Genomic DNA, 24,422 nt, shown 5'->3' with positions numbered 1-24,422 from the left:
ATTCTGTTTTTTTTTTTTTCTTGGAATTGTTACATAGATCAAATCATCTAAAAAGAGGAATAGTCTTATTTTTATGTGTGCCTTTTGGGTCCTTTCTTTCTCTGCTATATTGTCTAGCATTTCTATTAGTACTTGAATAAGAATGATAAAGAACAGACATCTTTGCCTTGCTGCTGATCTTCAGAGGAAAGCAATTAGACTTTTAAGTAAAATGTCATCTGTAGTTTTTGTACATGTCAAGTTGAAGAACTTTATCTCCTTTCACCTTTTTTTCCTGAACTTTTTGTTTTAAAAAAAATCACAAATGGGTATTGATTTTTATCAAATACTTTTTTCCCCAAAGTATATGATCGTTTATTTTTTCTTTGTTTTTGAAGTATGATGGAAAACATATTAAGGCAGCATTGCACACTGATTGCAATAAATTTAATTTGGTTATTATGTATATAATTCTTTGTATATATCATTCAGTCTATTTGTTGATATTTTGTTTAAAATTATATCTATATTCATAAGGGTTATTAGCCTGAAGTTTTCATTTTTGGAATTGCTATTAGGATAACACTAGCTTCATAAAATGAATTGAGATGTGCTTCCTCCTCCTCTTTTTTTCTGAAAAAGATATGCACAATTCATATTAATCTTTCTTTAGAAATGTGGTAATATTTCTTTAATATTTTTATTAGTTTTCTAGGACTATCATAACAAAATACTGCAGACTAAGTGGCTTAAACAATGGACATTTATGTTCTCACATTTCTGGAGGTTGGAAGTCCAAGATCAAGGTATTGATTTTTCATAGTTTTTTTCTTCTGAGGTTTCACTTGGCCATTGTCACATGAGGACAGTGTTTTATCTATGCATATTTATTTAGGTTTATTTTGCATCTCAATATGTGGTATATCTTGGCCTATGCTCCATGCACTCAAAAAGAATGTGTGTTTGACTATTTTTAAGTAAGGTGTTCTATAATACTGATTAAACATGTTGATTGATGTTGCTAGGTGCTTATAACATCTTCGTTGATTTTCTGACTGGTCCTATTGGTCAGAGAGTCTGTAAAAATTTCTAATTGTATCCGTAAATTTATTCATTTCATTTTTCCTTTGACTTTTACCAATTCGACTTTATAATAATTTTTGCAGCTTCATCATTTACTGCATGCTTATTTAGGATTGATTAGTCTTCTTGGTGCATTGACTTTTCCTTCATTACATATCAATTGCTTCCTATATCTGATCATTTTATTTGCTCAGAAGTCTATCTGATCTTAATGTAGACACTCTTTTTTGTTGTGTTGTTGTTAATTCACATTCTCATGATGACTCTATTTTCATCTGTTGAGGTTTGAAAGTGAAGTGTCCTCCCAAAACTCCTGTGATAGTGCAAGAACGTTCAGAAGTGAAACCATTGGATTGTGAGAGCTGTAACCTAATCAGTTCTAGTTTGAATGAACAGGGTGTTATCTGTAGGCGGGTGGGGCATGACTGAGGGAACTGGGTCACAGCACACAGGTCCTGGAATGGTTCATCTTCTCTCTAACCCCTTGCCCTTTCTCTCTCTCTGCTTCCTGGTCACCATGAGGTGAACAGTACTCCTGCACCATGCCCTTTCACCATCCTGTTCTCCTTTACATTGGGCCCAGAGCAATGTACTCAACCAGCTATGGAATGAGACCTCTGAAACATGACCCCAAATAAACTTTTTCACCTGAGTTGTTCTCATTGAGTATTTTGATCACAACCACAAAAAGCTGACTAACACACCATCCTTCTACTTTTTACCTGCCTATATTTTGACATATTATTTGATTTCTTTGTAAACAAAATATAGTTGGTCATGTTTTTTAATTCATTCTGTCAGCCTCATGTCTTGATATATTATTAGGACTATTCACATTTATTGTAAATATTCATGTCATATCTTAAGTCTATTACTTTATTTTTTGTTTCTTCTCTGGTTTTAGTTTCTCTGGGGTTTTCCTGACCACTCTGTAAGTTAATTGAACATTTTTAGAATTCCAGTATACAGTGCTTTGTGTATTACTTTGTATAGTCAAAGGTCATTATAAGTATTACATCATATATATATGCATATATATATATATTCACACACACACACATATATATACATATATATATATAATTTGTGACTGCCTACTGCTATTATCATTTTGTAAATCTTAGTGAATGTAGAAATCTCATGTCTTTTTAGCTCCTTTACTTATAATTCTCTAAATATTTTCTCTGCATACACTTAGAAATACATCAGATAACGTCATAATTTTTGCCTCTGTCAAAAACTAACTTAGAAAGTTGAGGACGAGAAGGGAAATTTATTACATTTATCTATATTTTTCTTGCCAGGTTCTTTTATTATCGTCGATGCTTGAACATTCCTTACTTACCGTTTCCTCTTTGTTTTGAGAATTCCCTTCAGTCATTCATTGAGAGCAGATCGGATCTACTGGTAACAAAAATATCTTTGTTTTCCTTAGAATGTCTCCTTTTCCTCTTTCATTCACAAAGGACATTTTTATTGGATATGGAGTCTAAGTTGACAATTCTTTTTTTTGAATGTTTGAAAACTGTCATGTCACTTCCTTCTGGCTTCCATGGTTTCTGGTGAGAAATCCACTGTCATTTGGGTTCTCCCGTAGGCATAGTGTCATTTCTCTCTTGTTGTACACAAGATTTCTCTTTTTTTATGTCTTTAGTTTTCATAAATTTGACTCCGATGTATAATTTCTTTAATTTTTAACCTATTTGAGAGTGGCATTTAGCTTCACTCAGTTTCTTTTTATTTTTTTTAAAAGAGAGAGAGAGAGAGAGAGAGAGAGAGAGAGAGAGAGATAGAGATAGAGAGAATTTTTTTTTAATATTTATTTTTTAGTTATCAGTGGACACAACATCTTTGTTTGTATGTGGTGCTGAGGATCGAACTCGGGCTGCACGCATGCCAGGCCAGTGTGCTACCGCTTGAGCCACATCCCCAGCCCTTCACTCAGTTTCTTAAACCTTTAGGTTTATATCTTTTGTCAAATTTAGGAAGTTTCCAGTCATTACACTTTTATTGCCTTTTTTAGCCTCACCTATTTTCTCCTCCTTCTAGGCCTCCAACACATGAACATCAGTCTCTCGTCATATCCCAAAGAATTCATTTTCTACGGCTGCTAAAACAAACTACCACATCACACACATCTATTCTCTTATGATTGTAAAGGCCAAAAGTAGTCTCATGGGACTCAAATCAAGGTGTTGGCAGGGCCTCTTCCTTCAGGAGGCTCCAGGAGACTTGTTTCCTTGTCTTTTCTGTGTACTAGAGGGGGCCTGTATTTTTCATTTATAGTCACTTCCTTGGATTACTTCAATATCCTGCTTCTGTCCTCAGTCTTTTACTCCCTTATCTATAGTAAAATCTCCCCTTCCTCCTTCTTTCAAGGACATTAAAGACTATGGGGGCAGGCACTAGGGAAGATTAGAGTTAGCTTAAGCAGAGGGGAGTGAAGGGAGGGGAGGGGAGAGGATTTGGAGATAGGAAGAATAGTAGAGTGCAGCAGGCATTATTACTTCATATCTGACTGCATGACCAATGTGATTCTACAACATGTACAATCAAAAATGAGAAATCATACCCCACCTATGTATGATATATAGAAGTTCATAAATGCATTCTACTGTCATGTATAACTAATTAAAACAAATAAAGAAATTTTAAAAAGAAAGACTACATTTACGGCCTACTGTAAAATCCAGGACCCTCTCCTTATTTCAAGATGTGTGTTTTAACCACATCTGCGAAATTCCATTTTTTTTCTTTTGTTTTTATTTTATCATTATTATTATTATTATTATTTTGATACTAGGGATTGAACCCAAGGGTGGGTAACCACTGAGCAACATCTCCTTTTTAATTTTTTTTTTTTTTTTTTGAGACAGGGTCTCACTAAGTTGCTTATAGACTCACTAAATTGCTGAGATTGGCTTTGAACCTGTGACCCTCCTGCCTCAGCCTTCCAAACCGCTGGGATTACAGATGTGCAACACCATGCCTGACTTTCATTTTCTATGTAAGACAGTATTTGCAGCTTCCAAGGATTAGAACTAATTACTAAATATCTTTGGAAATCACTATTCATCCTACACACACACTCCTGAGACCCTGTTCTTTCTTTTTTCTTCCTCAATTTGCTTTGTCTTTATTGTTCAAATTGAGTCATTTCTATTATTCTAGCTCCCATCTCTCAATTCTTTCCTGACACATCCATTCTGTCACTGAACATATTCACTGAATTTTATATCCTGGTAATTATATTTTTTCAGTTCTAAAATTTCCAAAATTTCCACGAGTTTTTCCTTATACATTCTGGGTTTTTTTTTAAGCTGAAGCTTTCTACTCCTTCCTTTGTCTTAGGCACAATCAAATTGCTGAGATATTTTTCTTGTGTCTGCTTGAAGAACTTGGTCATATAATTCCAACATTGCTGTTCATCTCATTATTGGTATCTGTTAATTGTCTTTTGTCATTCATTTTGATTCCCAGTGTTCGGTGGTATCATTAATGAATTTCAATTGAAACCTGAATATTTTCTAACATATTAGGAGACTTTGGGTCTTACTTAAACCTTCTAATTTAGCTCATTTCCACTAACATCAGCCAGTGAGCAAAGTAGTGTGTTGTTACACTTCATCACTGTCATGTGTGGGTAGAAGGACAGGCTCCTCAGTCTGTCCCTTGACATGGGGACAAGCTGAAAATTCAGGCTTCTCACTGGGTCTTCACTCAACGCTCCTTGGCTGGAGGTGTCTCTTTTCTGTTCCCAGCCTGGTCTCCATGACTCCTTGGGGACATAGAAGGTGGCAGTCGCTGGGCCTTCGTGATAGTCCTGATTCTCTACTGGGTGTCCTGTGACACCATCCAGCAGATATGAGGAGAGGAGCCTGGTACTGCCAGGTGAGAGTGAAGTCCACTGAGGTATGGGAAAGTTGGGAGTGGGGAACCTTTACTGTCATCAGCTGGGAGTGAGAGCCCCAGCTCTCTGCCTTGCCCTCTGGGCATCACCATGATGGGGGTGGGGGAAGTTGGAGCAGCTTATCACAAGGGTGAAAGTCGAGTATGTCTACACTGCCTGTGTTGGCAGGAATCTGGTGAGTCACTGTTTTTATTTTTGTTTGTATGGCTGGGATAGAGCAAACAGTTATTTTGCTTTGTTTTATTCACTGATCTTTGTGGTTCTGGGAATTGAACCCAGGGCCATCGTCATGCTAGATAAGTGCTCTACCACGGTGCTACATCCTCAGCCTTCAGTTCTTGTTGGTTTTTGTTGTTGTGCTGCTCCTCTCTGGTCCTTAAGGCTGGAGAGGGCATGCTTATGTTGGCATCTTTTGAAAATCTGTGCCTGTTAGCATTTCTCAGTTTCTAGTTTCTTTAGGAAAATTCCTTTTTCTCCTTCTTAGCAGAAGGCAATCCATATATTTTCTGCAAGTCTAAACTGAAAAATATCACTCCACATTGATCCTCAGAGGATGAATCTCAGAGGGTTACTCCTGATCTGCTTCTAAATAATCAACACTAAGATCCTGAAGTGTGTGAGTCTTTAGAAAATGATGCAGATGAGATCACAGAACAATCTAAGAGCACCTGGAGGTATTCCCACCCTCCCCTGCAAATCAGTGTTCTCTCCCCTCCTGGAAAGCCATTGCCTCAAGCTGAAGCAAGGTTGGATATTTCTTTCACTAGGGTAGATGAACTTTAGTGGCAAAATTCTGGTACTACACCAGGGGAGTTCTTATTTTCTCACTAAGTGTTCTTCATTACCAGGAACATCATCCACCTTAAATGTAGTTCTGCACAGTAAATATGCAGGAAAATGCTCCTGAGCTTGGAAGAATATAGTGGACTCAAAATCCATGTTTAAACTCCAAGGAGCTCCTATCAGCAAAGCATTCTTGTTCATTTCTTTTGATGTAAAAATTATACATTAAAAATAAATATTGATTTGTCACATTGTTTGATCACTACTTGTTAGATTAAATGTGAAAGGTGGGACAAAGAATTTTCTGCTTGAGTCCAGTATGCTGAGAAAAGACAGATGACAGAGAGCAGATCACAAAAAGCAACAGCCTGAGGAAATTCTCCAGAGACAAATCAAGTTATTGACATTGTAGCTAATGTTGAGGTTCTCACTATTAGAGAGCAGTGGTTCTCAAAGTGAGCTCCTGGGAGAGGCAGCATCAGCATCACCTGGGAACTCCAAGAATGCAGATTCTAGACTCCACCTGGGGATAGAGCCCAGCAATGCATCTTGCAGCAAACACTGATAGCTGCAAAGCAGCAAACCCCTGGACTAGACTAAATCCTTCAACCATTGTAGAATTCGTGAAAGCTGTGCTTTTAATGACCGTCATTTCATCATCTATGTTTTGGAAAGATTTACTTATTATATGTAGCATTTTTATATGCTGTAAAGATAAATGCTTTCTCCAATAAATACAGTAAAGAAATTAAAAAATGCATTTACTCTTTGATTAAATACATGCTAATGATTTGCAAAATTATTTTCCATCATTCTACTACATCTATTCCATATCTGGTTATAATTGACACATGGCGGCGGGGGCAAGGGAGCCATTCCCACACTTCCCTGCTTTTGTTTGGAATCATTGCCCAGTCTTTGGGTTTTCTTGCTGTTTTTTTTTTTTTTTTTTTTTTTTTTTTTGCCCTTCGCATGAACTGACACCAGTCACGAAGGTATTTGGAGGTAAGGGTAGAGGCGTCTCTGCATCATTTAAAGAAGATGCTTTTTAGAAGATCTTGTCACACAATATTGTTAGAGGCAGATGCATATGCAGATGTCCAAACTCATCATTGTCATTGCCACATCAGCTCCACGATGGGGGATTCCCAGTCTCCTGCGTTCAGGCGCTTTTCTCTGGGTCATGTGAGATTAAAGGAAATCTTGACTACAAGGCTGTCCTGAGGAAAGAGAAACTGCATTTCTGAATATCGCTTTTATAATTGAGGTATAGTTCCAAACCCCAGAATGGGATAAGGCAAAATTGACAAGAAGTAAGAGGTTAAAAAGTTTTAAAATGTTTTGGGCATTGTAATAAAATACAGATGCATGCAGATTTGAGAAGTAGTCTGTGACACTAGCCCTAAATGTGTTTCCATTTTATTTTTAAGGACAATATTTTCCATAATTTTATTCTGTCAATTAGCAAATCATTGAATCTAGAAGACATGAAAGATTTGCAGTTACTTAATATCTGCCACTTCTGATGACTAATAGTTTAGCTGTTTGATTGGGGAGTCACATTTTTAATTTTTAAGGTGCATTTTTTAGTTTCCATAAATCATAAATTTCAGTTTCATGTACTCTCTATTCCGTACACCTTTTTAAAGGTGTCTCGTTTTCTGAAAAAAAAAAATAGCTTATGAACAATTTATCTGATTTTCATTTAAGATGTTCCACATTCTTGGTTTGTAAAAATATTGTTCTCTTAACCTTTTGCTCTTCTCCATCACAAGTTCTTTTATGTTTGTTTCATACCTTCTGGATTGTGTGTGTGCATGTACATTCAAGCTGATTTTATTTCTCACTTATTCATTTTGCTTGTGGGTTTAAATGCTTGGGCCTCTGCAATGTTTTGGGGAAAGACTTTTTCAAACCATCATTACACAATGTTTGTTCAGTAACACCATTTGGGCAGGTTGGAGGAGCCATCCCTTTAAGAACAGATTTTTAAATGGTGCAACAGATGTTTTTTTCACACACAGAGTCATTCTTTCTAAAATAAAGGCCTGTCCTTAGCAATACTAATCAGATGTTTTCTTTCTTAAAGTAGTTACTTGTTTGGCATTTCTTTAATGTGGTGATTAAATCATCACCACAATGCTTAAATAAGACTGGGGAAAAAAACCACACACACACACAAAAAAAAAAAAAAACAAAAAACAACAACCCACAGGTCTTACAGTAAATACAGGGCAAGAAGAGGGAGATTTAGAAAAGTAGAAAGTGCTCCCTGAGTCTTCTGTGGGTAGTGGTCCAGATCTTCCCCTACCAAGTTAGCTTCTATTTATGAATACAAAGTGTACCACATGCAGATATATTCATATATTCTGCCTCTTTCTTTTAATCTAAACACTATACACCATTAAAATGTATACAAAATAATACTTTTTGCTACTGCTGCTAAACACTTTTTAGGAAGTTATATATGAGTCAGATTTTTTAAAATCTGATGTAAATATGAATCAGGTTTTCAAAATAGAAAAACATTTCATAGCACCTGGCTGTTCTTTTTATGTTTTCCCCGATGTCAATAGAGTGCTTAAATCTTCTTTTATTATGCTTTTCATTGGTTAGTTCGTGTTCATGTTGTTTTCATGCCTTATTTTTAGGGAGCCTGTGACAAAAAAATACAGGATTTCTAACTTCCTCTGATATTTACACTGAGTGTGAACTTGATTTTGAGGGTGGCTTTATATTTCTGCAGTTGGAGTGCCTGTGGAGAAAGCAAGAATAGCAGCTAAAGTAAACCCAAAGGAAGTGGTATTCTATCACCCATCTTCTAGGGATTGGTTAAAAGGGCAAAATAATCTAACTTACCCTCGTTACAATAGTGTAAGGGAAAAATAGTCTTGTGATTTCACTTGAGCAAGTGTGTATAAAGCTTTTTGGTTTTGTTAAGGTCAAGGTTAGTGATCAAGGTGGATGAAGATGGCAGTCATCAGTGCTTCATTTCTTTCTTAGACTTCATTGCTTCTGCCCAAGGGTGAACAGATGATAATCACTGCCAGTGGTCCTTGTTTTTTTTCTTATCAACTTATCCACCCTATCCATCCCTTATTAGTCTGTTTTCTGTTACCATATACCAAAATACCCAGAGACCGTAAAGTCAACCAAAGTTGACTTTATGAAGGACAGAGGTTTACGTAACTCACAGATCTGGAACTTCAGGAGCGTGGTACCAGCATCAACTCAGCTACAGTAAGGACCTCGTGGTAGATGGCATAAGAATGGTGGGAGCATGCATAAGATGGAGAGATCACATTGAAAGAAAGGAAGCCAGAGAAAAATAGAAAGGAGCCAGTAATACTCTCCTGCTAAACCTGCCTCATAAACATTTCACTGCTTCTCAGTATCACCACCCTGGGAACTAAGCTCCCAGCACAAGAACCTGTAGACACACTTAAATTATAGCAATCACCTCCCCCAACACACACTTTTTTTTTTTTTTTTTTTTTTTTTTTGGTGCTGGTGATTGAACCCAGGGCCAAACACGTACTGTACTCCTGAGGACCTTCTTTGCTTTTGTCTTGCTTTGTTTTTCTCTTAATTTCCCTCCCTTGATACCTCCAGCCAGCATCTGCTCAGTTGGATGGGCATGAAAGAAGTCTTGTCCCTAGCCTTGTAAAACCAGGAACATTTTAGTCCCTTCCTTGTGCTTCTCTAAGCTCTCCCCAAGCCCATGGGAAGACTTCATTTTTAAAGTTTTCCCTTCTCTCTGTTCCATCAATCATTCCTTAGTTTTATCTTTAGTCACTTAGTTTTGTCATTTTATAATATTCTGTGGGAGAACGCGCCTTTTGCATAGGTGGTACTTACCAAATCTTCTGTGTGGCTTTATGGCTCAGTGTGGCTCTGATACTGACCACGTTTTTAATGCAGAATGCAGTGTTTCCAAAGTATGTTTCAAGGACCACCAGTATCAGAATCATGGGGGGGGGGGCGGGGGTGCTCGTTAAAAGTACAGGTACCCAAACTCCATCCTAGCGCTACTTTCTGAATCAGAATTTTTATTTCTGACTCTAAGATTTTAAGAATAACACTATTGATACAGATGAATCCAGGTTTGCAAATCATAACCTTGGGTAGCTTTTTAAAAATCATAATGCATGAATATCCGCCTAAATACTAGTTTAAACAGCCTGGTATGCAGTTTAAAAACATGGAGTCTTCATCAATAATCAGAAATGAGCTGTGGAAGTCAAAAGGAAAGAATAGAGGCTGGTGTTGACTGAGAAGTGTAACTTCATTGATTTCATCAGTCTACGGATTGATCTTCACTTGTAAATTAAAAACCAGGTCTTTCTCTCAAAGGCCACAGTCAAATTCACCAAGCTTATGTAGACTGATCTATAAATAAGAATGGCGGTTTGCTTATGCACAGATAGAATGATCATTGTCACAAGGACCAAAGTGACTGCAGCATTCTGGCCCTGTAGGCTGATATCCATGGCAGGAGAAGCTAGCACCAGCAGGTTTCTCGTTGACACTGGCCCCAGACTGAAGAAAGTTAGCTGAATAAAATTAGTAAATACGTTAGGAAGACTTACTCTGTGTCTAGAACTGTCCGAAACATTTCTCCCGTGTTGTTTCATTTAATCTCTCTCAGTAACTCTGTTTGGTAGTAGTATTAGCTTTAATTTCTAGGCCAGAAAAGGATAGAGAAAGAAAAACTAGCTGACTTGTTCAACATAATAGAGCTGCCACAAGATACAGCAGAATTTTCTGGGCTCTGTGACTGAGTTATTAGTGAAGGAAGACAGAAGCTGCTAGATAACATGAGCACTGCCCGGGCCTTGCCCTTTAATAAAGCAGTCAGATGAGGGCAGAGCAAAGACAGGCATCTGCAAACCACTGTTCATGTGCATAGGATGCTTTCAGGTCACGGGCCTTGAGGAGGAATAGCCCTGGATGGAGGCAGAGTGACACTGTGGCCACAACCTATTTGTTTATTTTACCAGCCTCTCCATGAGTGTGATTGAGAACAAAATTTATAAAATCAAGTTCTGCTCTTAAATCTGCTTTTTTAAAATGTATCACAGCTCAATAGAAATAGCTATTAATAAATAATAATAATAGAGACATGTAAGAAAGTATGTAGATATTGGTCTCCTGAATGTCCCCAAGTCCTGCAGGTACTTTGAGTGAAATTGGCTTGAACCTCTACTAACTCTGACTCAGGCACATTTGTTGTTATTTGGGGGGATTTTGTGAAGCTTCCAGTTCCCCTGTGTCTCTGTTCTATGGAGTCTGTAATTGCCATTCTGAGTTTTGTTTCCAAAGCACAGGGCCAACTTCCATGATCATCCTGGCTCCTGCCCTTGATCCCTTCACTCCCAAATTACCACCAGCTCCAGGCTGTATGTTCAGTAGACTTTGCTGTAGGTTTGAGACAATGTAATTGAGTTATAAGACAGGGATATTAGATATCCCTAGTACTAAAAATCCTTCAACCATTTCTTTTTTTTTTTCTGAAAAATCAGAGTTCATCTTTTAAAGTTATGCTTCAGCATCTTATGATGTGAGAAACGGGGTTATTTCTGAGTGCACAGATTCATCTCAAAATGGCAGGTAAACACTAATAAATCATATTTCTGGCTTTCTGTTTTCCCCAGTTGGTGTGCTCGGAACTGCCTATCTGATTTCTAGCTACTATTGAAATGTAACCTTTACTCTCTCAGGAGAAGCAAGTGGCCTTCTGAGCTATGAAATAAATGTCTGCCCACAGCCGTCCCTGAAAATCCCTGAGCATACACAAACATGCCATCCCCCAGTGGTAAATCCAGCAGATGAAGGGCACAGTGACATTGTGTGGTCCTGGGGCTAATATTTTGAGATTCTTTTAAGTCAGTGAGTAGCCCTAACTCCACAGTAGTGGTGTTACTATTAACTGAAAAGTACTTGTGAGGGTATGTAATCTGCTGAGAGCGGAAAACTTTAGGGCCCTAGATGTGGAAAACACGATGCATCCCCAAATGGACATCTTTCAGAAATAATAATAATTTAAAAAGCTAACTTAAAACAATCCTTTCTGCCCTAAAAAATGACTAGCACCAATGCTTAAGTGAAAATTGTTTACATCAAACACATTAGGGTTTACTAGATGTTGCATTTGGTGATAAAATAAATAAAAATTGTCCACTGTGATGAAAAGTGACTAGTTGCTGCATTATGGCATACAAGTTAGGAAAACAGCATGGAATAAGACTACTAGTTTCACATCAGATGTGGCTGCTGCTATAATCAAGTTGACTTCAGTGAATAAAGTCCATTTGCATAAGTCTAAGGATGTGTGGAATACTTTAGCAGCTGCTTAAGAGGAGTGGTAAATGTAACCGTGGTGTTGTTTTTAGATTGTTGTGAGTTTTCACAGATGTGGCTTTTGGAGGTTAGTTTATTTTCCAGAAATAAATTCCTATCTTATAAAACTGCCAAGGCACACATTATTGTCAGCTGGATCTGTTTGAGCAACCTTTATGTCTAGGACCTCAGGAAACACTGGTTGAGATTGATTCAAATTTGTAAGACAAACAAATCTTACCAACAAATATCTATTAATGGTAAATTTAACATAGAATGGTTGTAGCACTAACGAGTTATAGTCATAATGTACAAGAATCTTTTCCTAGTGATGAATTAAGAGGAAAATGTGGCAGAGCTCATATTCAAAAGTAGTGGTTTGGGGAGGAACATTATTTTCCTTAGCAGTACCTGGAATTTTGTTCTGGTTCTTCCAGATGTTGAACTGACAATTAAATTACTTGTTTTGAGTTCTCACTGGAGACGACATTAGTGGATTGCAAGGCAACATCCTAGCTGCCAAAATGATTCAGGGTAGGATTAGGAGAAGATGAAGGTGTCCACACATCAAGGTCAACTTGAAGGTTGGACCATACCAAGCAAGTGAAGAAAACACCATTCTTTTACCCTCATGGAGCTTATAATTCTACTTAGGAGATGCAGTTAAGAAGAGACACGATCAGTGAGACAACCTGATGTAAAGGAAGTCAAAACTGTGTTGCATAAAATATAATAAAACAGAAAAAAAATATATGTAGACAGATTGAGATGCAGGAAGGCTATCAAGAGGTATGTAATAACATTTCCTTTTTTGGATCAACAACTACATAAAAAATGGCTGTCACCATTAATTAATGCTGCATCCCACCTTCTATCTCTTCAGTGAAAAACTAGACAGAACTTGAGTCCTATTTGGATGCTCCTGAATTCTGAGTTCCTTGCACATACCAGTGTTTGGGTTATGACTTCTGACTAGATAGGGTGCCTTGGTTACAGCAAACTGACAGAATGGACTGGTCCATCTTATGTCTAGAGATCATGGTGATCAGAATCCACTCCACAGTGGAGAGTAGATACATAAGGACTCTAAATTATCTCCTCCCCCAACCCCTGCCATGTATCTTATAAGGCTGAAGGATCAATTTTCACTGTTAAAGAAATCTGTGATTATATGATCTTTGTCCAAATTTCTCGCTCATCACCTCATAGAGATGAAATTTGGAACCCATTCTTTATTAGTGATTCAAGGTTTTGGATGCGTCAGAATCACCTGGAGAGTTTTTGAAAGCACAGATGGCTAGGTTCTACTCTGAGTTCCTGATTTAGAACTGAGGGATGAAAAACAAGTGCATGCATTTCTAACAAATTATCAAATGATGCTGACACTACTGATCCAGGGACCAGATTTTGAGAGCAGTTAATATGACGGTAAAGCTCATAGTGAATCACAGTGACTTTATTAAAAGTCAGCCACTGTATCTAAGGCAGTCTTAAGGAAGAATAGGTACTGTAGTGTATACAAAGAAGTGTGTCTTAGTCTGTTCAAGCTGCTATAACAAAACACCATAAACTGATAAACTAATAAACAACAGAAATTTATTTCTACATTCTGGAGGTTGGGTTGTCGAAGATCAAGGCTGATTTGGCATCTGGTGGGCCTTCTGTGTTTATGGCTCACAGATAGTACATTCTTGCTGGGTGAAAAGGACCAAAAATATCATTTGGGCCTCTTCTTAAGGGCATTACCCCATTTATGAAGGCTTTAACCTCATGACCTGAACATCTCTGGAAGGCCCACCTCCATCACCTTGGAGGTTAGGATTTCAACATGTAAGACCATAGCAGAGTGTGTATTTTTGTACCCTTTGAAACTCATCCTTGTACTTTGCCTTGAAATTTTGTGGTAGACTGATGCTCATGGATTGATCAAGCTTTGTGGTATTTGTTTTTGATTTTGCTATTACAGTAGACTCTTCCTCTTGGTGGATACCTTTTAAATGTTTTGCTCAAAATACCCCAAAATAGCTAGTTCAGTTCACTTCATCTGATTGACTTTCCCCTAAGATCAGCTCTAACTAATCCATTCTGAATGGGATTTTTTTTTTCCACTTATATTGTAAGTAGGATCACTAGCTTTGTTTGCTTTCCTAGATGACAAACTCTATGAAGAAATGTACTAGGTCATTAATAGACCAAACATATTTGGGTCTTTCCACAGTGTCAGAATTTACTGAATAACAATGCATTCACAGGCTACATCCTTACACCAGTGGCAGTTCACTGAATACTCATGGGTCACCAGGCAGACATCCACTCACTGGGTAAACACAAGTTCTTTTATTCCAATCTTAATTTCATATATATATCACTCAAGTCCTCAATTTATACACACACACACACACACACACACACAAAAAAAAAAATATATCAGAAAGGCTAAGAAAGGGTTAAGGCAGCCACAGGGATTCAGAAGGCTGAACTGAGAGCCACAGGAAAGAGCTGATATGAAGGCAAAGAACCCCTACAGGTGGTCAGATAAGATTAAGCAGATTAGATTAAGAACCAGCCAAAGAACCTGTTCAGGAAGCAGAGCTATCAGAGCACAGGAACTTATTCTATGCCAAGGTCCCAATGGACAATGGACAACTGTTTCACAGTGTTAGCTTGGAGTGTCAGCTTGAGATGTCAGCTTGGAGTGGGACTTGCATGGTCATCACTGGCAGGAAAAATGGCACGCTACTAATGCCTGAGGACAGAAATTCAGAGCTTGATCGCTGTGGCAGTTTTCCTGGGCAGGGCTAATGATGAGTGACCAAGTGATGGGGTCAGAATCCACTGGTTTCAGGCTCAGAGCTTTTATTAGTCATGAGTGAGGCAGTTGCATCATTTGATGGTCTGGTGTGTTTGATAAGCTCATGGACCTGGTTTTTCCAATATGAGTTTGATGTGCTCATGTTTCATGTGTTCCTGATGAATTCCATCAGTTCACAGGTGGTCATTCTTACTAGCACCACTAATTGATATATCAGTTTATGCCTTACAGTTGTGCCAAGCAGATGATGTTTGTTTACTTGTACAAACAAGGTATAGAGTCATTCCACCTCAGTCCTTAAAACCAAAGTGGAGTAGCTTATGGCAAACTATGGCTTTATAAAGTAGAATAGCTAGCACAGGTTTAGGAATAGTCTGAAAACTCCTTTACACATCCTGGAGTAACTCTGAGCAAAGCACAGCCTGATCTCCACAGCACCCTTAATCACTCTTGTGACTATCAGGTGACTAATCCTCATGGTTTCTTGTGTCAGGAAATCCATGTTCTTGTGCTCCTCCAGTTTTAACTCTCTACTTCTCTCCTTGAAAACTACTTTTATGATGCAAAAGGATGTTAGTTCCTTGGGCAAATATTTTAAAAACACTTGCACATACGTACAACAAAACCATTCTTGAATCATCTTACTTGCTATTTCATAGTCACAACTATTTTTGTGAAATAATCCTCATATCTAAGGGTATTGTAAACTGCCCTGCTTAATAGAACATCACCTCGTTCTCTATTAGTTATGTTTTAAGAGGATGGTACTGTTAGTTTTCCAGTTTTCCTAGACAGGTGTTCTTAAACACTGTACATTGCTTGATGTATTCTGCTTCCAGAGATAGGTTTTTTATTATTAACAAGTGCTACCCTACAACCACTTACCAAAGGGGAAGATTTTAGCCTTTTTTCTTCTAATCAAGTTTTAGTGATTTTTTTTTCTCTTTTTATTCTAGAAAGTTCAAACCCTATCCTCTACTCTTGGCTTAGGATCATGATGTGCTTTTGGAACATTAACTTTAAAAGAGAGTATAAATGTCAGCCAGCTCCATCTTTTCATCATAGAGAAGCTGAAGTGGATGGACCAAGGTCACACACTAAGTCTCTCAAATAATGATGAAGGGACAAGACCCTTTAGCCTTTCAGCCAACAATTGCATCAGAAGTTTTAACAATATAATGGATCTTATTCATCTACATGATTGTCCAAGACCTTTAAACCAAGTAGCTGCTATTGTTTAATAGATTGTCAAATTTTCTCACACTGAAGCTGCCCTAAGTTTTTATAATAATCTTAAAAGTCTTCAACTTTCAAAACTTTTATTTTTTTTTTTATTTTGAGATAATTATAGATTCACAGGCAGTTTTAAGATGTTATGCACAGGTCCCATGAAATTTTCACCCGGCTTACCTGATGGTAACACCTTGCAAAATTGTACTAAAACATCACAACCAGGGAATTGGCACAAATATGATCCACAAACCGTATTTGGACTTTGCAAGTTTTATAGCAGTGTGTGTGTGTGTGTGTGTGTGTGTGTTTTCCCTATGCAATTTTATCATGAGTTGATTGGTGTAAACACCAACACAGTCAAGAGAGAGATCAGTTCCATCACTGTAGGATCCCTGTTGCTGCCCTGTTATAGCTATGCCCACTTCTCTACCCCACCTCTGAGCCTCCAGCCCTAAGCTCTGATCTCTAATCTGTTTGACCACTGCTATTCCCTACATCACGAAGATTTTCTCTTATTTTTTTTTCATACTTTCATTATTTTACACTTACATCCATGTTCTATTTTGCGTTAATGTTTGTATAAGGTTTAACGTTTCGGTTGAGATTCATTGTTTTGTATGTTCAATTCCTCCAGCAAAAAAAAAAAATGTGTTTAATTTCAACCTGTCATTTTTTTCTTTCATTCAGCAAACATTTTTTGTGAGAGGCTGTTATGTATGAGACACTGTTAGGCAGTAAAGACAAGAAAACTAGTAGAACACAGTCCTTTAAAAGAGTTCTGGTATAACTGGGGAATCACACAGAGAAATACTTTCAATTTTGTAGGTTAAATTATAAGAATGCACAGAGGACAAGACATTGAAAGATACAAGAGAAGATGCCAGTGGGTAGGTGTAAGCTGTCATGAAAGCTTAAATGAGAGAGAATTCAAGCAGGAACATAAAGATAAAAAGGAAGGAAGAGACCTGAGAAATATTTGTGAGGAAAATTGACCAGAGTCTTACAAATGATTTAGAGAGAAGGAACAATTGAAAGTAGATGGGGTGATTATATAGAAAAAGATAACAAAGAGGAGCAGGTTTGGATGGAGGGTATAAAATTTGTTTCAAACTCCTTTTATTTGAGAAAACTGACAAATATCTAGAAACTGCCCTTGTAATAGTTTTTCTCATATAAAGCCAAATTTGGGGGGGAGAATTTTGTGGTGGACAGTTTTTGAAGATTGTCAGCAATCATTCAGAGCTAAGGAAAGATGTTATAAATTTAGGTTATATTGCTTTAAGTCCAAAACAGAATCACACAATTTTAGACACAAATGTTATAGTTAATGTAAAGGTTTTGGTGTACTTTAAGCCTGAATCTGAAATGTAGTGGTTGTGTTTACAGATTGTGTTCTGAGCCTCAAATTTCTTATTTGTAAAATAGGTGTATTCATAACCCTGGAGTTTACAAAATTCCAGTGAAGACCAAACAAGATGACAAGCCCAAAATGCTTGGCCTATCATGAGAATATTGCCTTTCTTTTTTTTCCCTTGAAAGATACTTTTGAGATCATTTGTATAATATTTTTTCAAACTAGTTTTTAAAAAGAGAAAACCCTTTTTCCCCCCAAATGATGTCTGTGCTAGTCAGCTTTCCATCACTCTCACAGAACATCCAAGATAAACAGCTTATAAAGAAAAAAGGTTTGAGTGGGGGGATGTAGGTTAGTGATAGAGAGCTTGCCTAGCATGTACAAGGAAGGACCTGGGTTCAATCCCTAACACTGCCAAACAATAAATAAATAATAAAATAAAGGGAAAAGCCTGATTTTTGACCCTCAATTTTGGAGATTACAGTCCATGATTTTTGGTCCCACTTCTTTGGGCCTGTGGGGAGGTAGCACATTGTGACTAGAGTGTGTGGCAGAGCAAAATCGCTCACTTCACAGCCAGGAAACAAGAAAGGAAGAGGAAGAAACTAGGGTTCCACAATAGTCTTTTAGAGCATGCTCCCAGTAACCCGAAGACCTTCCACCAAGCCTTGTTTCCTAAAGGCTCCCAAAAGGGCCATCATGGGACCAAGACTTTAAAACATGGACCTTCGAGAGACACTTACCTGAAACATAGCAAAGTCTTAATGTGGATCTGGATGGAAATAGTTAAAAGCAGAGTTATCTTCAGATTATCCAAACTTTATGTTGAAGCAGTAATATGGAAACTTGGGACTTTTTAAAATAAATTTTTAACTTGTTTTAATTAGTTATGCATGACAGTAGAATGCATTTATACACTTTGATATATTATACATAAATGGGGGATAATTTCCCATTCTTCTGATTGTTCATGTTGTAGAATCACATCGGGTCATGCAATCATATATGCACATAAGGTAATAATGTCTGTTTCATGCTAATTCACAATAAATGGGGGCACTAGGGAAGAGTAGAGTTCCTTTAGATTAGGTAGGTAGAGGAGAGGGAAGGGAGGGGAGGGGATATGAGGATAGGAAGGATAGTAGAATGTAACTTAGGGCTTTTTTGATAATCACTGCTAAAGTAAGATTCCAAATGTAAAGATGAGAAAGCTGTGATCTAAAGGGGTAAAGAAAATGTCCTCATGTCACAAGATTTACTGGAAGCAGGCTGTGGTTAAAGTCCCTAAATTGTCTGTTCCCTATCTCATACTTTTTTTTTTTAAATGCCATGACTCAAATAATAACAGTGACTTGCATGGGTACTGTGGTTACAGTGTTAGAAGAAACTGGAGTCCAAATATTCTTCAAGATATAGTAGTATCCTGTAACTCATGGCTTCTAAAACTATCCTGAAAAACAAGCCTATTTTTGATAGTCATATTCTGATATATTTAAGAAATGAGCCAGGCGTCATGGTGCACGCCTATAATCCCAGCAGCTTGGGAGGCTGAGGCAGGAGGATTTCGAGTTCAAAGCCAGCCTCAGCAAAAGCAAGGTGCTAAGCAATTCAGTGGGACCCTGTCTCTAAATAAAATACAAAATAGGGCTGGGGATGTGGCTCAGTGGTCAAGCGACCCTGTGTTCAATCCCCACTAGAAAAGAAAAAAAGGAGAAAGGGGCTTTGTGTGCCTGCTTTATATAAAAGATGACCATGATCTTTGTGCTGCTGTCTCACAGTCAGTGTTGGTGAACGTTTCATGTCGTGGCTTAGAAGAATGTGTCCTTGGACCACTGTTCAGTTCCCCAGGGAACACTTTGAAATGATGTATTCTGCAACTCGACTCTTGGAGACTTTGAGTTAGTCCACCTGAAGTGGATCTTTTCTGGCTCCGTTTTTAAATCTTTATCAGGTGTGTCTAGAATAGCTCAGAATCATTGCTCTGGGATGTTGCCCAGGACTCTGGAATTTGGTACTGTGGTTCCCTTGCCATTTCCTTTCTAGATAAACTATTGCTTCTAAACATGTGACAGCATCACCTAGATTTTCCATCTTACTCAAAACTAGAAAACGTTTTGGTAGATGCCTGAAACAGTCCCTGTCCTAACCACTAACCTATTCCACTCATCAAATCTTTCCCTGTGGTGACATCTCAGAGCAAAAGATGGTGTTGGTGCGATATTAACTACAATAACCACAACAGCATAAAAGCCATCGTTTATTTGAATATCCAGCATGTGACAGATGTGTTCCTGGTGTTTTGACTGTATTTTCTGATGACAGAAGTCTAAACTGTAGAGGCTTCTTTACAACTGCTTACTCAATATTTCAAATGCAAGGCTTGATTCCTCCCTTCCCTGATATGTGCCTCCCCCATCTTTCTTCATCTTGGTATGCTCCCAACAGTCAGCCAGTTGCTCACACCCAAACCTAGGTGTTATTCTTGTCTTCCCTTCCCCCCAGCACCTTATAACCAGTCTATCAGTAAATTTTGTCAGCTGTGTCCTCAAAATCCAGTCTCACCATTCCTCAACTGCTCCACCAAGATGTATTCAATCCCAGTCAATATAATTATCAATTGTCTACATTACTTTGGTAGCTGGATGACTGGCTTCCTGCCACTCATTTTTTATTCCCCCTCAGAATGGAGGATTGAACCCCAGAGGTGTGTAACCACTGAGCCACATCTCTAGCCCTTTAAAAATATTTTATTTATTGACAGGGTCTTGCTAAGTTGCTTAGGGCCTCACTAAGTTCTGAGGCTGGCTTTGAACTCATGATCCTCCTGACTCAGCCTCCTCAGCAGCTGGGATTACAGGCATGCAGCACCTCGATGGGCTCTGCCTCTACTTTTGTTTCTCCTGGTTAGTCCTTCAGAAATGAAGCAAGAGCAATTATATTAAAGTGCATATCAGAGATAATGTCACTCATCATCCAAAATCCTTTGCTTCCCTTCACACTTCGATTAAAACTCAGAGACTTCACAAGCGGTATCCACAAGTATCTGGTTTTGTTCTCTCGAGTTGCCTCATATCACTCTGTTCCTTGCCTTCCCTCCTTCCTCATTGCTGTTCTCTGAGCAAGCCAAAGGTTGCCCACCTCAGGACCCTTGTACTTCGTTTCTGTTACCTGAATCACTCTTCCTCCAGAGCTTTCCACGGCTCACTCTTTGCCATCACACGGATCTCTGTTCACATCTCATCCTTGGTGAGACCTAGGGTCCCTGTCCATTCTATCTAAAATGGCACCTCTGTCACTTTGCCGTCTTACTCCTTTGCTTTTCCTCATAAGTCTTTATTACTCCCTGACATCATGGCATAAATGGATTTGGCTGTTTGCTCTCTCACCCCACTTCCTGGAAAGGAAGCTCCATGAGGGCAGGGGTTTTGTCTGTGTCTGTTCACCTGTTTATCCCTAGCACTGGCACATAATCAGTTGCTCATTCAGTATATGTTGAATAAATGAATATGTAAGTATAGTAGTTGTCACCTTTCTGGATTTTCCTGTGGCAGTGCCTTCCATTCTCACCCCTTGGACTTACATGAAATTTGTGTATATTTAGATGACATGTCTTGAACTCTGTCATTCGTTGTATTCATGATATTGTTTGCTTTTTGTTTTTTTGCACTTTAATATTTAGAAAGAACAGAGCCATTCCTAGAACAGTTGGTCCTTTTTACCTCACTATTACCCCTCTATTCTCAAGTCTCCAAGCTTTGCATTCTGCCTCTTTTTCTCTGGTGCTTTTGGATTCAGTTTGAAGAGGGCATGCTATGTGGGGTCGTCAGTATACTGGCTGCCTATCCCAGATATTTCTAGAACCATAGGAGAGAGAGAAATGGACTTTTATGCAGGACAATAAAATGCTCACACTGGGACCTTCAGGCTAATATTCTTGCTTCTCCTACTAATAATAGATACATGGATCATTTTCCTCTCCCTTTCAGCCGCCACCTCCTCCTCCACTCTGAGCCATTTCCTACAGGAAGTTCTACATGTGTTCTATGTTCCTTGATGCCTGAAATACTAGCACTGCCTGCCCTCTTCTTACGCACACTAAGGAGCATTTGTTTTATGACCCATGAGAGCCAGCAAGTGTGGTCAAGTGCAAACAGACCCATATGCAGGGTGGTGGAAGGGCTTCTTGCGGAAAGCTAGCTCTCACCACAGTGTACCCACTCACAGACCCTTGGAAAGCTGGCAGCTCTGCGGAAGTGAAATGGGCCAGCTTGCCTAGTGGGCACCTTGCCATCAGAGCAGATGGGCCCAGCAGGGGCAGGCAGCAGAGCACGCATGTCCGTTCCGGACACGTGCATATTTATCATTTGTGTCTTTCATTTACAGGAGACAAATTCTTGAATAGAAAGCCTGGGCTTATAAACTGAGAGTCAGAAAAGAGGAGCATCAGCCCTTAATTAAAACATTCAAGCAAAGTATTCAAGAGAAGCATTGGTCTCATGGAGGAAAGCTTGTGAAGTGACTTCTTGCAAAACCCTCTTCAATCCCAAATCACTCCCCACTGAAGGGGCTGCTGTATCCCTCTTTCCCTTGCAGACTCACAAGGCAGCTCTAGAGATGAAGGAAAATCACTGCAGACAATGAATTTTTTTAATTAACATATTCATTATTTGAAAATACTATTCTTTTTCTAAAACTTTTTCTTTTTTAAGAGAACAAGAACAAAATTTCTTTTCTTGCTAACTTCAGAAGGTGACACTGTGGAGAGAGGACTCAGCTTGTAGACTAGCAAAAAAAAAAAAAAATCCTTGTACATTAAAACTCTGCTTTAATATTACCTGAGCTGGACACAGTGGCACAGGCCTATAATCCCAGCAGCTCGGGAGGCTGAGGGAGGAGGATCATGAGTTCAAAGCCAGCCTCATCAACTTAGCAAGGCCCTAAGCAACTTAGTAACACTCAGTTTCAAAATAAAAAATTAACAAAAGGACTGGAGATCTGGCTCAGTGTTTAAGCACCCCTGGGTTCAATCCCTGCTTACAATAACAACAACAAAATATGTGTGTTTGTGTATGTATGTGAGTACTTAAATCTGTACAGTGTTCCATTTGTCCAAGTTGAGAACTTGAAAAAGGAATAATTATAACTAAAAGATATGTAAGTGACCTATGTATCAGCATTGTATCCATCTAAATTTGAAAAGAAAATTTCTTACAGGCCCTACATCAACTTCATAGATACATTGTAATATTTCCTCACATTGTGTAGCCCCTTTCACTTCTCACTGGGTTTCCACCTGTTACCTCCTTGGAATTTCACCATCACCTTGGGAATAGGAAAGACACAGACCTGAGTCTCACTTTGCAACTGAGGAGACTAAGGACCATGCAAGTAAAATAACCCAGCTCATACTTTAGGATCATTTGTCATTTATCAGGTTAACTTCAGTTTGCAGACTATAGTGAGAAATTATCTAGTGATGGCTTTGAAACAACCATGGTCTTTTAAAATCTATTGGTTTTATCAATTGAATCTGGCAATGATATCTAAGGAGATCTCTTAGTGTTTTGGATATCTTAGAAAGAGACTGTAAAATCAGCTTTTGAGGTTGCTGATTGACTTCTACTTGTGTTTTAACACTTGTTGGATCCTCCAGGGCTTTTAGAGAGTCACTGCACTGCCTCACGTGTGTTAATTTTTTGAATAATCATGAGGGTGGTTGTGGCTGATCTTTGATTTACTATATTCTCCATCAGTTCCTCTTAGAGATATTAAAACAATATCACTGCTCTAAAGAACTGTATGTTTAGCCATATGGTGTTTTGTTTGTTTATTTGGGTTTTTACCAACACAAATGGTGACCTTCATGCAAAATAGCAGCACTAAGTAGAACGCTATCGTAAATCACTGTGCTCTGGGGACCCTCTGTATGAAAATATCCTTGAGAGAACAATACATTTTCATTTATTACTACTTTACCTACCTATGTATGTATTTTTTTTCCAACTGGAAATATTATGTTCTTATTTTGGCACACTGCAAACAACATGCAATAATCATTGTTTCCATTTACCCTGAAAGCATACAGACTTCTGCTTTCAGACATGAGACTGGTAATGCAATTTCCCATTCTTGAGAACCCATCAAAAATCTTTTGATAGTGAGCTCATTTAAGGAAACCCAGGAAGCTACTCTCCTCCTGAAGCTTGGTATAATATCCTCTGTCTCCTATTAGAAATAGCCTGTTTGAAGAGATAACAGTAAGTTAAATTACAAACTGTTTTCCAAGGAATTGATATCTGTTACTGGATTTGGACCCAGTGCAGTTATTTTGTCTGGTGGCTGGTGCTCTGGTATGCAACGATAGTGTGTCTTTTCTGTTGTCAGTGGGTTGCAGAAAAATCATAGTTTTTTAAAACTTTGCAGAGACACAGAGAATTTTTATTTTAAAGAAGGTTTATACAGTTCTCAGAATCTAAAAGAAACATATTTCAGGAAGCTGCAACAGTGTGGTCATCTGTGTCTGAAAGAGGACTAAATTTAATCGTGTGTGCAGAGCCTGGTACCCAAGGACAAGTGAGTTTGGGGCATAGTAGAACTGTCCATAAAAGATGAGCTGCAGTATGGATTGGGTGAAAATTCAATTTCTAAAACCCACAAACTACTTAACTCATAAAAAAAAAATAGGACCATTAAATTAAAAACATGCCCAAAGTGGCAAATTTTTGAAAAGAATCAGATTCGGTGTCAGCTCTATAGTACACTTGGAAGCAACCCTCCTTATGGGTGCTGAGATGAAATTCTTTGCTGCTGGACCCTGCAGAGTCTGTCTGACTTCCAGAAGAAGAAGAAGAAGCAGGAACTGAATGATGAACGACTTCACTCTCCAGGGCGTCAGGGTGTCCAGTGGTTCAGGCTGATCTGTAGCATTT

General features: G+C 38.3%; 1 protein-coding gene across 5 annotated transcripts in view; it reads left to right on the top strand.

Annotated features, from left to right (window-relative positions):
* Nucleotides 1-24,422, top strand: part of Dtna (dystrobrevin alpha) — a 348,780-nt gene that overhangs the window by 8,638 nt on the left and 315,720 nt on the right. The gene's annotated exons all lie outside the window — the stretch shown is intronic.

This window comes from Ictidomys tridecemlineatus, chromosome 13 (assembly GCF_052094955.1).
Source record: "Ictidomys tridecemlineatus isolate mIctTri1 chromosome 13, mIctTri1.hap1, whole genome shotgun sequence".
In the NCBI taxonomy this organism is placed as follows: Eukaryota; Metazoa; Chordata; class Mammalia; order Rodentia; family Sciuridae; genus Ictidomys; species Ictidomys tridecemlineatus.
Note: the sequence above shows the minus strand (reverse complement) of the source record. Positions and strands in the feature narration are given on the sequence as shown.